The following is a 10901-nucleotide window of genomic DNA, read 5'->3' as shown; positions in this document are numbered from 1 at the left end:
TTGCATCCGTGCCACCAACCCAAATCCTCTCTAATCACTTGAAATTGTCACTGATTCGGGATAGTGACCCCGCGTCAGGCCCATTCTCTTATTTCTGAGAAAGCACTTCACCACAGTGAGAGTTTGGACGTGGCACTAAATCTTTAACGGCTTGCACCATCTTGATAGCGTCTCGAATCTCGACATAGCGCTTGAGCATCTCGTAAGTAGATGACCAACGGGTCACGTTGGCCTTCAGCGGCTGGAGTCCCGTGAACGCTGCCAGCGCTGCACTGTTGCTTGGGTGTCGCAGCTGGATGCACAGAGCTTGAACTTCAGCGATGAGATCCTCATATTCGGTTAGATACTCGCAAACCGCCAGATTGAAGCGGTGGCTTGCACAGCCGATCAGGGGGACCTTGAGCCGAGTAGCGATAGCCTTGTTCGTCGGGCAGTTATCGCCGACGACAAAGCGCAGCATCTCTCGGTTCTTTTCGTAGACACTAAGAACGTTGTCGGTCATTTCGATGTGAGCATCAGCCGACTGCCCATCCTCAGCCATCGAAATAGACAGCCGCGGCTGTCTCCGCACGCCGTCGCGAACACTAACGCCGAAGATGCCAACAAGTGGACTGTTCCGCAGGTCCATCCGTCGAACAACAAACCGAAGCTGTCCCCGAGAAGCCCAGCGACGGTAGCACCCACTTGCGAGGTCACGTGACGCATGTGGCGAAGAAGCGTCTGGGATGACACGGGCTTAATCCCAGCTAGTCCGCGCGTCAGCGTGTCGTCCACCTCCGATAACGGAAGGTTTCGCATGATCACCCACTCCATCTACTTGAACATCTCCATCGTCCTGGTGTCAACGAAGCCGTGGTCCTGAAGCGTCTGACCCTGTTGAGTAGCCTCAAAGACGGCGAGGTGGTCTGGGTGCTTCGTCGCAAGATGACTGAGCAGGTTTGAGTAGCCGGATCCAGGAGCTTGTTTGCGACTCGTATTGCACTGCTTGCACGTGAAGACGCCGTTGCCGCAATCCGTAAAGTAGAAGTTGCACACGCTGCGAGAAGCCGACATGGGCCCGAGAGGTTGGGATGAAGAATGAGAGTAAGTCTGTCCGCTAGCAGACGACTAACAAGAGCCTCCCAGAACCACCAACGTCGAGGCACCTTCCCACCAGTCAACTGGTAAAAAATCATTACAGTAATTACGGGGACAATTTATATTTTACGGACTTTTACGAAAGCCATTAATAAATTATTAAATAAATACAATGCTATAATAATTGTATTATATTTTTTTTCAGAGCACTGCCATCATTTATACGCCTTCTTCCATGGACATAAAGCTCTTTGCAACTTTTATCTGGGGGTATGCTGTGGTGTTGGAAATTTCACGTGAACTCTAGCTACAGATGTAGTTAGGATGTTCCCACAACAATACGTCTACTAGGATAGTAAACGATCGTTCGGGCGGACCTGAAGACCCCAGTTCTGCCCTTGCACCGGGACAAACTGGACCTTGTAAACTACTTATATAGGCCAACCAGTAAAATAAGAACACGCTACTAGCACGAGCATAGCTAGCAGGTGTTTTGAATCCTCGTGGTCCCAACAGCGGAAGGGTACCAGGCACGGGTAAGCCTTTTACGAGATCACCGAGTGTTCAACACTCGGTTGGAAGAAATAAAAGGGATGCAATACAAGCACTCTCAGTCGTGTAAATAGGCAACAATAAGCCGTCACGTAAAACCTCCCGATAGTAATCGGCCACAACACAAAGTCTCTTGGCCTTGCCGGATGAACCCTCGCTACAGAGCTTCGAGTTCACCGACAGGCATAACACACTCAAACAAGCTTGACCTGACGCTTACCTTGAAGCCGGACGTCGCTCTGTGTGCTTGAGTGGAAATTCTGTTCTGTATTTAAGCTTACCCTTTCGGGTCTATTCCTAATAAGAAGTCCTAATCAAGTATACAAATATCAAGTGAACAATGATCCGTTATGGATCTTCTTGCATGCCAAGCGTCGTTTGCACCGTGTCCCAGACGGTGAACGTGTCTTCCAAAGGTCGCTGAGTATTCCGCGAACTCATCCCAACCGCCACTGAGGGTTCGTACCGTAGATGGTCCGTTGAATGCGAATCCGGCCAGTCCATTATTAATAATAAGGACAGCCTGGATTCAGTGACATAGGGCCGTATCCGATACTTGTTGAAAACTCGGAGGTGACGCCGTCGAGTCCCTTGCACCTTGGCGTCTCCGTACATCACCCGACCGAGGGTTCGTCGCTTGAACAACTTGGGCGGTGTCACGTCTTTGTCGACGGGTGATAATCCGCAACCACGGAGAAATCACTACACCACAACTGCCCCTGTCGCAATGGAAGCCACGGTACTGGTGCCCGTTGCGACATTTCTTCATTCTTCAATTCACCATCTCGCCACCGTATGTCCAAGCGTCTGAATCGAGCCGTGTCCGACGCTTTTCAGCGTCTCAATCCTCGTAGACGTCGCGAACGTGAACAGCTGGAGGTACGTCAGCTCATCCTTCTCTTGAATCAGTGGCACCTTGCTCATCATCTCATTACTCGACTTGTTTCTCAGGAGGGAAAGGCCGATGGTTCGAACGTCCCTCAGTCTGCTACACTTCCTCCGACAGCGGCGTCATCAACTGGTCCTTCGGCGCTTCCTGCCCCAGACTCTTCACTCCCTGCGGTAGCTCCTGCAGCACCCCCCGTCGTCGCTGAATCCGCGGAGATGGCTCCTGCTGCTCCTCCTGCCCCAGCTGGTGGTCCACCACCACTCACCGAAGATTCGCTGCGCGCCATGCTGGCTGAAAGTACGGAGGCATCGGTCGATCACATGATGACCTCGATAATCCCGTACTTGACTGCAATGGCTCGTCACCAAGTACAGATCAGCGTTGTGCCTCCTCTCCACGGCGATATACACACTCAGCGTCGTCTCGAGACTGCTGTTGGTTTCGATGAGGTCCTCGCTGCGATACAACCTGTTCCTGACGCGCTGTCGGCATTACCCCAACGCGTTGCCGACTTAGAGCGTCAGTTGCGGTTTGCTCAGTCCGAGGCTGCTGCCGCCGTGCGTTCGGTGGCACCCCCACATCATGGCTCGTGAGAACGCGGAGACGTTCCTCAAGGCTGCAAACGCTGAGATTGAAGCCTTACACCACCACGTCAAGATTCTCCGCGAGTCGAACGCCAAGAACGACGCCATGCTCGCCACTGTTCAAGCCACTATGGAACGACACGCAGAGGATTTGAATCGTCTGCACTGCGAGGTCCAAGCTCGGGACGTTTTTATCAGCACGTTGCAGAAGAAGCTGGCTCGCGAACGCGAAGTGTACATGTCTTCTATTGGCGCGAATACTGAGCAGACCCGGAAGCTCCACCTCCTTCTGGTAAAGCTTGCCCAGGGCAAGTATGTCGATAACGACACGCTCAAGGTCCTCGAGAACCAGCAAGACCGTAACACTCGCCTCCTTTAAGCGAAGCGTACCCTCCGTGCACACGTGAGTCTGGCAGGGATGGATCCCGAGGTACTTCGTCTGGCTGTCGAAGGTACGCTCTTAATGTTGCTCCTTCCACCGTGTGTTCAGCAACTAACGCTCGCTCACAATCCTTCGTGATAGGTCTGACTGCGGGTGAGCTGGACCTGGATGCGCTGGACTTGGATCAGGAGACGTTAGTCGCTCTGCGGCGTATTCAGTCGGCCACCGCGTCTTCGGACAATCCTCAAGCCCTTCCGGCAGCTTTGGCCAAAGCAGCTCACCAAGTGGCCCATGGGAAGTCCCATAAGCGGCTTAGACCAGATGGCGAGGATTCAGACGACGATCCGGACGACTCTGACGAAGACAAGGCTCCAATCCCAACGGACAAGGCCAGTGCTTCGATGGCAGCTGCCGGTCTCGGTGATGCGCCACCTGCCGATACTTCAACTCCCAAGTCGGCTCGTAGATCGCTGCTCGGTCCGAAGGCGTGGAAGAAGGCGGCCCAGAAGAAGCGCAAGAAATCTCGCCCTCATTCTCCTGCTAAGTTGCCCCGACGTCATATGAAGACTCGGTCCAAGTCTGTACCGTCTTCTCCAAGTTCATGGTCGCCACCTCCTAGACCAGCGTCTGCCTCGACTCCCGCAGTGGTCGACCTCAGCGGCGACCAGAGTGACGTGGACATAGGGACTGCAGATCAAGGCAGCGTCCCTTCGGTTCAAGAAACTGCTACAGAGCCTTTAGGTAAGGACGTGAGCCCTGAGGATCACGACGATGTTCCTGTCTCTCCTGACGCGCCTTCGCCCCCGCCTCAGGGTCCACACGATGTGGCCAAGTCACCAGCTTCAACGATTTTACCTTCTCCAGCCGACATACGTGCTGCTGAAGAGGCTCTGCGCGAGGCCGAGGAAATGCGGCTCATGTTTGGCTCGAGTGACGAAGGTGAAGAGTCAGACCAGACTGTCCCACAAGGCAAGTCTGCTTCGGCGTCTGCCGCGACATCCAAGGCAGTTGAAGTCTCGGGAGTGGTTTCTACAGCAGGGTCTGCCCCTGTTGAGGCTGCTCCACTAGCTTCCGCGTCTTCGAAGTCGGCTCCGACTGTTCCCACGACTGATGTACCAAGCGTGTCTTCGCCTGGCCTTTCAATGGAGATTGATGACGATGGGAATGCTGATGACGACCATGGAGATGACGTGGATGACAATGAACATTCGGTGGATGACTCTCCTGATGTTCCCAGTGGAAGCGGTGATGTTCCGCCCCCCACCGATCATTCAAGCATAATCGATGACGAAGATGTTGAAGATTCAAACAGGAACTGGAGTAATCTTGGCCCAGCTCGTCCTCCGACTCCACCTCGGCCAAATCCTTCGCCGATGATGACTTCCCCAATCATCGTTGCCGGCCCGCCTCCTTCGCCACCAGCAAGTCCTCCGGCACCAGCATCTTCTCTTCCTGTTCCAGTGTCTCCTCGTCCGTCTATTTGGACTCTCGATGCTGGACCTGGACGCATGATTACGGCAACCTATACTTCGGTGCTGCGTCGTGGTGGTGCACCGTCGGTTGAGCCGTTGCCTCACCGAGTGTTATCTGGTACTCGCCCTACGGTGCCGGCTTCGTCCACCCTGCCACCGTGGGTTCTTCCGTATGTGGACATGGAGTTTACCGATGCAGGCGCCAAGAAGTGTTTCGAGCGACTCTTGAGCTTAACGCTTCCTGAACCAGCTGGTGAGGTGACCGTGCGTACAACGTTGGAGGGTCTCCAAGCGTTCTTTGATTATTCGCATCCTGATCACCCGTACCAGCAACTTCGGCAGCTTTATCCTCTTCAAGCTTGCCTCTTTGACACTGTCGACTTCAAACCAAGCGTCTTCATCTCCAAGCTTGCTCTGATTGAGACCCGTCTCAAGATGATCTGGGCGAACCTTCGGGGTGACGGCGGTAAGCAAGGTGACCTCGGGTTCGCGTTGTGGGAGCGTCTCCACTGGCTTCCGTTAGCTGGTATTGAACGAGGTCTCGCTGAAGAAGCTAAAAAGGTTGGCCACGACAAGGAACGCTTGAAGGAACTGAGAGCTATGTTAAAGAAGCTCTTCAGTGAGCGCGACCGTCGTGCCGATCGTCTTCGTAACAAGTACCGTGAGCAGTACATGGCGTGGAGTCGTGACTCGGTTTCATCTAGTGCTTCCGGAGTGTCATTCATTCGTCCCGAGTTGCTTTTGGAGCCGTCTAAGCCGTGGTACCCCATTGAAAACTTGCCATTCGCACCTCAGACATCTGACTGGCTTTCCGAAGTTCCGGCTCTCGACGCTCGTCAGCCATGGCGTACTGGATGGATGAATGCGCCGCATCAGCACCCGTACAACACCACGTACTTCCCGTGCCAGCGTAATCCGGAGTTCTATAATCCTCGTGGTACGCGTTTCGTGGATGTGTACCGAAGCGTGCTCGTTGACCCGTCTCTCGATTCCACCAAGCTTATTTTGACCTGGCGTTAGTTGTTTGACTCGCCACCGGGTACTCCACGTCCTGCTCTGGCTGCTGCTCCTGTTGAAGCTGGTACCGAGGATTCGCAGGGTCCGGCTTCAGCTCCAACTGCCGAGGCTCAGATTCTTGATAAAGAGGAGAAGGAGAGTGGTAACTCGGCTTCGTTGACACTCTTGGCCACCGCGGCCAGACACTTGGAATCGATTTGAATCCTCGCTGCACGTTCTACGACGTTCTCCAGCATCTCAGCTAACTGATGAGGTGTCCCGCGTGACTTCGATTTCAGTGATCGCTCCGCGGTCGGCATTCATGTTTTCTTATTCTTAATCCACTTTCACAGCGTAATCATGTTCATGTTGTTCTTCAAATGCATATACAATTTGTTGTTGCAGTAACGTTCTTCGTCTGTTACCACAGGCTGCATCGCCCTGTGGACAGTTCATACGTGATCCAGTCACGCTAGTCTTCGTCCGCCACTTGCGCCATCTGCAGCCGATTCTCGCTCTTCTTGGCTCGCAAATAGTCGTACAGCAGAACTCCACATGACAAGTTTGATGATGGCTCCCAAGTTGTATCTTCATAGCCAACCCACTTGACTTTGAACTCGCGTACAGCACGCTCCGTGCTCGTCGTTAGTGGTGTTCTGTCGTCGAGGATGGCCTCGACTTCATATTCACCGGCAACTTGGTCTGGTTCCCAGCTGTCCTCAGGCAGTAGTTCCTCATCGAAGTCGAGTCTTGCTTCATTAGTCGCGTCAAGTACCAACCGAGTGTTCGGTCGACTGTTGAATTCGTTGACAGCCTTGAGTCTTGACACATGCACTACTGGGTAAAAGCGATACCCACTTCGATCAGGCAGTTCCAGCTCGTACGCAAACTTTTCCACCTTGCGCTTGATCCGAAAAGGTCCATGCCATCGGTGAGCTAATTGCTTCGTCAAGCCCGGTTTGACGCGTTCCATGTACAACCACGCCCGGCTCCCAATCTCAAAAAGAGATCTTGGTGGGGCTCTTGCAGGATCTTCCATCTCTTCCGAAGCTTCTGGAGGGTTCGCCGAGTCTTCGTTTCCACTTGGTTGAGGTACAGCAGCTTTTTCCAGTCGACTCAAAGCATCATTATGCTTTTTAGCCCTTCGCTCCTTTTCTACAGCCTGATAATCCTTGGCCATAGTGAGGGCGACCTCATGTTGTCGATTGATCTCACGCCGCCACGCCAGTGCGTCAGACTGCTTGCCGAGTCCTCGTTTGAGTGATGACGACATTGCCCGCAACGTCGACTGCGCATCCCAACCAAGAGCGAGGTAGAACGGTGTTTCCTTCCTCGTAGTGTCTTGAGAAGTATTAATAGCAAATACTAGCTTCTCCGCGATTTCGTCCCAATCTTGCTGTAGAGGGTCTTCCGCGTACACCCGTACGGATCCCATCACCGACTTCACCGAGCGTTCCTGCTGTCCATTAGCCTGTGGCCGATAGCTCAAAGTCGCTCGTGATCTTGACTGCATCATCTCTGCAAATGCTTGGAAAACCTCGCTCATGAAGCGTGGGTCGCGGTCGTGCCTTATTAATGATGGGGCTCCGAATCGTCGGTACACACATTCTTCGAACACTTGGGCAACACTCAGTGCAGTCGTATCTGACATAGCCTTGGCAATAACGAATCCCGTAAACGAGCACTGAAATAGGAGCAACGCCGTGTTGCCCCTGCGAGATTTCGGTAGTGGGATCACAAAATCCATCGAGACGATCTGGAAAGGTCGTTCGGCTAGTACGTTGCCAGGTGAGTATCCACGAAGCTGCGGGCGGCTTTTACTCGAGCTGCAATCTGGACATGACTTCACATGCTTCTCCACGTCAGCGTACAAGCCGATCCAATAATAATCGGACTTAACGCGATGGAACGTTCTCACCACACCTTGATGTCCTCCTTCCAGCGAGTCGTGACAGTTCTGCAAGACCTCTTGAATCATCGTTGTCGGTACCACAAGCCGCAGCTTGGTCTCCTCTTGCCAACCGTGGTCGTATCGACGATTCAATCCAAGATAGTGAAGCACGCCGTCTTCAGACAATACGAACCGGTCAGCATACTTCCAGGCATCTCGAGCTTCTTTGTAACTCAGCTCTTCTGCTTGGCCCTGAAGCACCTTCTTGATGTTAAACCACTTCTGCTCCTCGTCTTGTGCCACCAGTATCCGTCTGCGTCGTTCCCGCTGTATCGCTACCGGATCAACATCTTCCGCATCAGGAAATGCCGATGGTACAGTCTTGTGAGGATGGTCTGGCAAATCTTCGCCGAATGAATCTTCGGTGGACGTCTCTCGTCGTTCTTCATGCTGTTCTTCATGCTGTTCTTGAGCTTTTGAGACATCCTCCGAGTGTTCATCTCCAAACCTGACGTGTTTCTTGGCTTTCGTCTGTCGCAGAGTCATCACTTATATATTACCATAATCGCACTTTGGTGAGCTGTAATCAACCACGAAATTTTCGAAAGTTTTCCACTTTGAAGACTCGCTGCCTGACAGTACATGTACTTGACGCCTTTTTGTGACGAAACATCTACCGAGTCTTCATCCGGCTCGTAGATCATTTCCTGGATGCGGTTCAGCGATGCCAATTCCGACTTGCGAGTTTCAGCTAGGATGACACGGCTGACCTTTGATTCCAGCGCTTCAGTGGCTAGCGAATCCGCGGCCGCGTTGTATTCTCGTACAACGTGAAGATATTTAACTGATCGAAGCTTGGCCGTGAGTTCCTTGTGAGTATTCAGCAGCGCTAGCAAAGTTTCCTTCCTGCATGCGATCACCCCTAGTGATTGTTGAATCGCGAGCCTTGAGTCCCCAACGATGACTAAATCCTCGGCACCGTGCGCAATAGCAGCCTTGACACCGTTTATCATACCTGTATACTCTGCCTCATTCACCGTGGTAGCCGAGAGGTAAGCGTTTGCAGCAATCACTACCTTCCACTCAGGAAGGCTCCACAGCACCCATGAACAACTCCCGTAGCCACCGTACTTCTCTGTCTTCGCTGATCCGTCAAAAGACATGACGAATCCGCTGTAATTACGGGGAAGCATGGCGTACAGCAACGCGGGGTCCATTCGAATAGTCGGGGAACCCTTGTTTGGAGGCGCCACCGGCGCGAGCGAGTCTTCCAGGTCAACGAAGCTCGTGATGCTTGACTGCAGTAGCTGCGCAAAGGCGACATCCTTCTCCTTCACGCGCTGCACCTTAAGGTGCCACTGCGATAGCAGCACTGCGAACTGGACCGCGCGTCCGAAGAGAGACTTCGACTTATGCACCCACTCTAACGTCGAGAATCGTGTATAGACATGTAGCGTCTTTCCTGCCAGCTGGACGTAACAGATCTTCAACAGCAGAAGTAACGCCAAAACTTCCTTCTCAGCAGGATGATAGTTCATCTCGGCCTTCTTGAGCACCCGACCGAGGAACTGAACGGGGTGTAACTTGCCTTCATGTTCTTGCATTAGCGTAGTGCTCAACGCCCATTCATTCGCAAAGAGCATGACGTGAACTTCTTTCGACCGATCGAAGTGCCTGAGGATGGGTGAATGTGAAACACTCGTCTTCAATTTTTCGAAGGAACGACGTGCCACAGAAAGGCCACCTTCAACGACAAAGTCTTCATCCTTGAGCTGGTACAGCGCCGCACCGTAGACCGCGAAGTCTTGAATGAAGCGGCTGTAGTAATTAACCGCTCCAACGACTGCATGCCCTTCTTGCTCGTTGGAAACGAAAGCTCGGTGATGGCCGCAAGCTTCTTGGGGTCAGCTCTGATACCTTCTGGCGAAATTTTATGCGACAGAAAGTCCACCTTGGGTTGGCAAAAGATGCTCTTGGTGAAGCTAATGCTGATCCGACACTGTGCAAATCTTGCTAGCAATCGGTCCAGCGTCGCCAGGCAGCTGTCGAAATCCTCGCCACCGAAGCAAATGTCATCCACAAACGACCGTCGACCAATACAGGTACCAGCGATGATTCGTCTGGCTCCCCGTTCGTAAACATGTCAGCGACGGGGCTGTTGACGAGTTGTAGTACAGGGTCGGTCTCTACCGGTGCTTCGCGGTCTGCCGCGAACTTCGTTTGAAACGAACCCTCGGCGCTTGGCCCACGACGTTCCTTGGCCTGTTCTTCAGCTAAACGCATCTTCTCCGAGTATTCAAACCAACCTCCTTTAGGTTGAACGAACCCCCAGAGTGCGTTGTCAATCATACGCTGATAGATCATCGGCGCGTTCTTTAGCCCGAAGGGCATGCGTAACCACTCGAAATGTCCGAGTGCGCAGACGAATGCCGATACTTTACGCGCTCGCAAGGTCATCATGACCGCCCAGAAGCCGCTTGCTGCATCCAGCGAGCAGAACCATAGGTAGCGCTCGAGATCTGTTAACAGGTCGTCGACTAGCGGCATTGCATACTCCATGATCGCAGTGATAGCATTCACCATCTTGTAATCAATGCAGAGCCGGATGTCCAGCCCGTTCTTTTTCATCACAATCACGATCGGTGATGCCCATGGACTGTCTGAAAAGACGATCAGTCCCGCACGCAATAAAGCGCGCAGCAGCTCGTACAGCTTGCCGAGAAATCGTAGCGGCACGCGCCGGGCACGCTGTTTAATTTAGGCGTGCCCCTGTGTGTCGATATCACATACCGCACCGTAGGCTGGCGGCGGTAGTGCGTTACCACTAGCAATCCGGATGTGCTCGTGGTTCTTTAGCGTCGCGACCAGACGTTCTCGGCGTTCAGCCGACAGCTCAGGATCAGCAACATTAGGCGCAGTGTAAGTCAATGGTAGTGTGATACTCTTCGGTCGATTCCCGCAAGAAAGCCAGCTCACTCCGCAATCCCGCCAAGGCCATGGATGGAAGCAGAGAGGTTCGTAAAAAACAGTTCCCGTACACTTCCATGCTTCATTTTCC

The sequence above is a fragment of the Phytophthora infestans genome, genomic scaffold (genome assembly GCF_000142945.1).
Source record: "Phytophthora infestans T30-4 supercont1.93 genomic scaffold, whole genome shotgun sequence".
Lineage (NCBI taxonomy): Eukaryota > Oomycota > Peronosporomycetes > Peronosporales > Peronosporaceae > Phytophthora > Phytophthora infestans.
The sequence above is the reverse complement of the archived record's forward strand: the minus strand, read 5'-3'. Positions refer to the sequence as shown.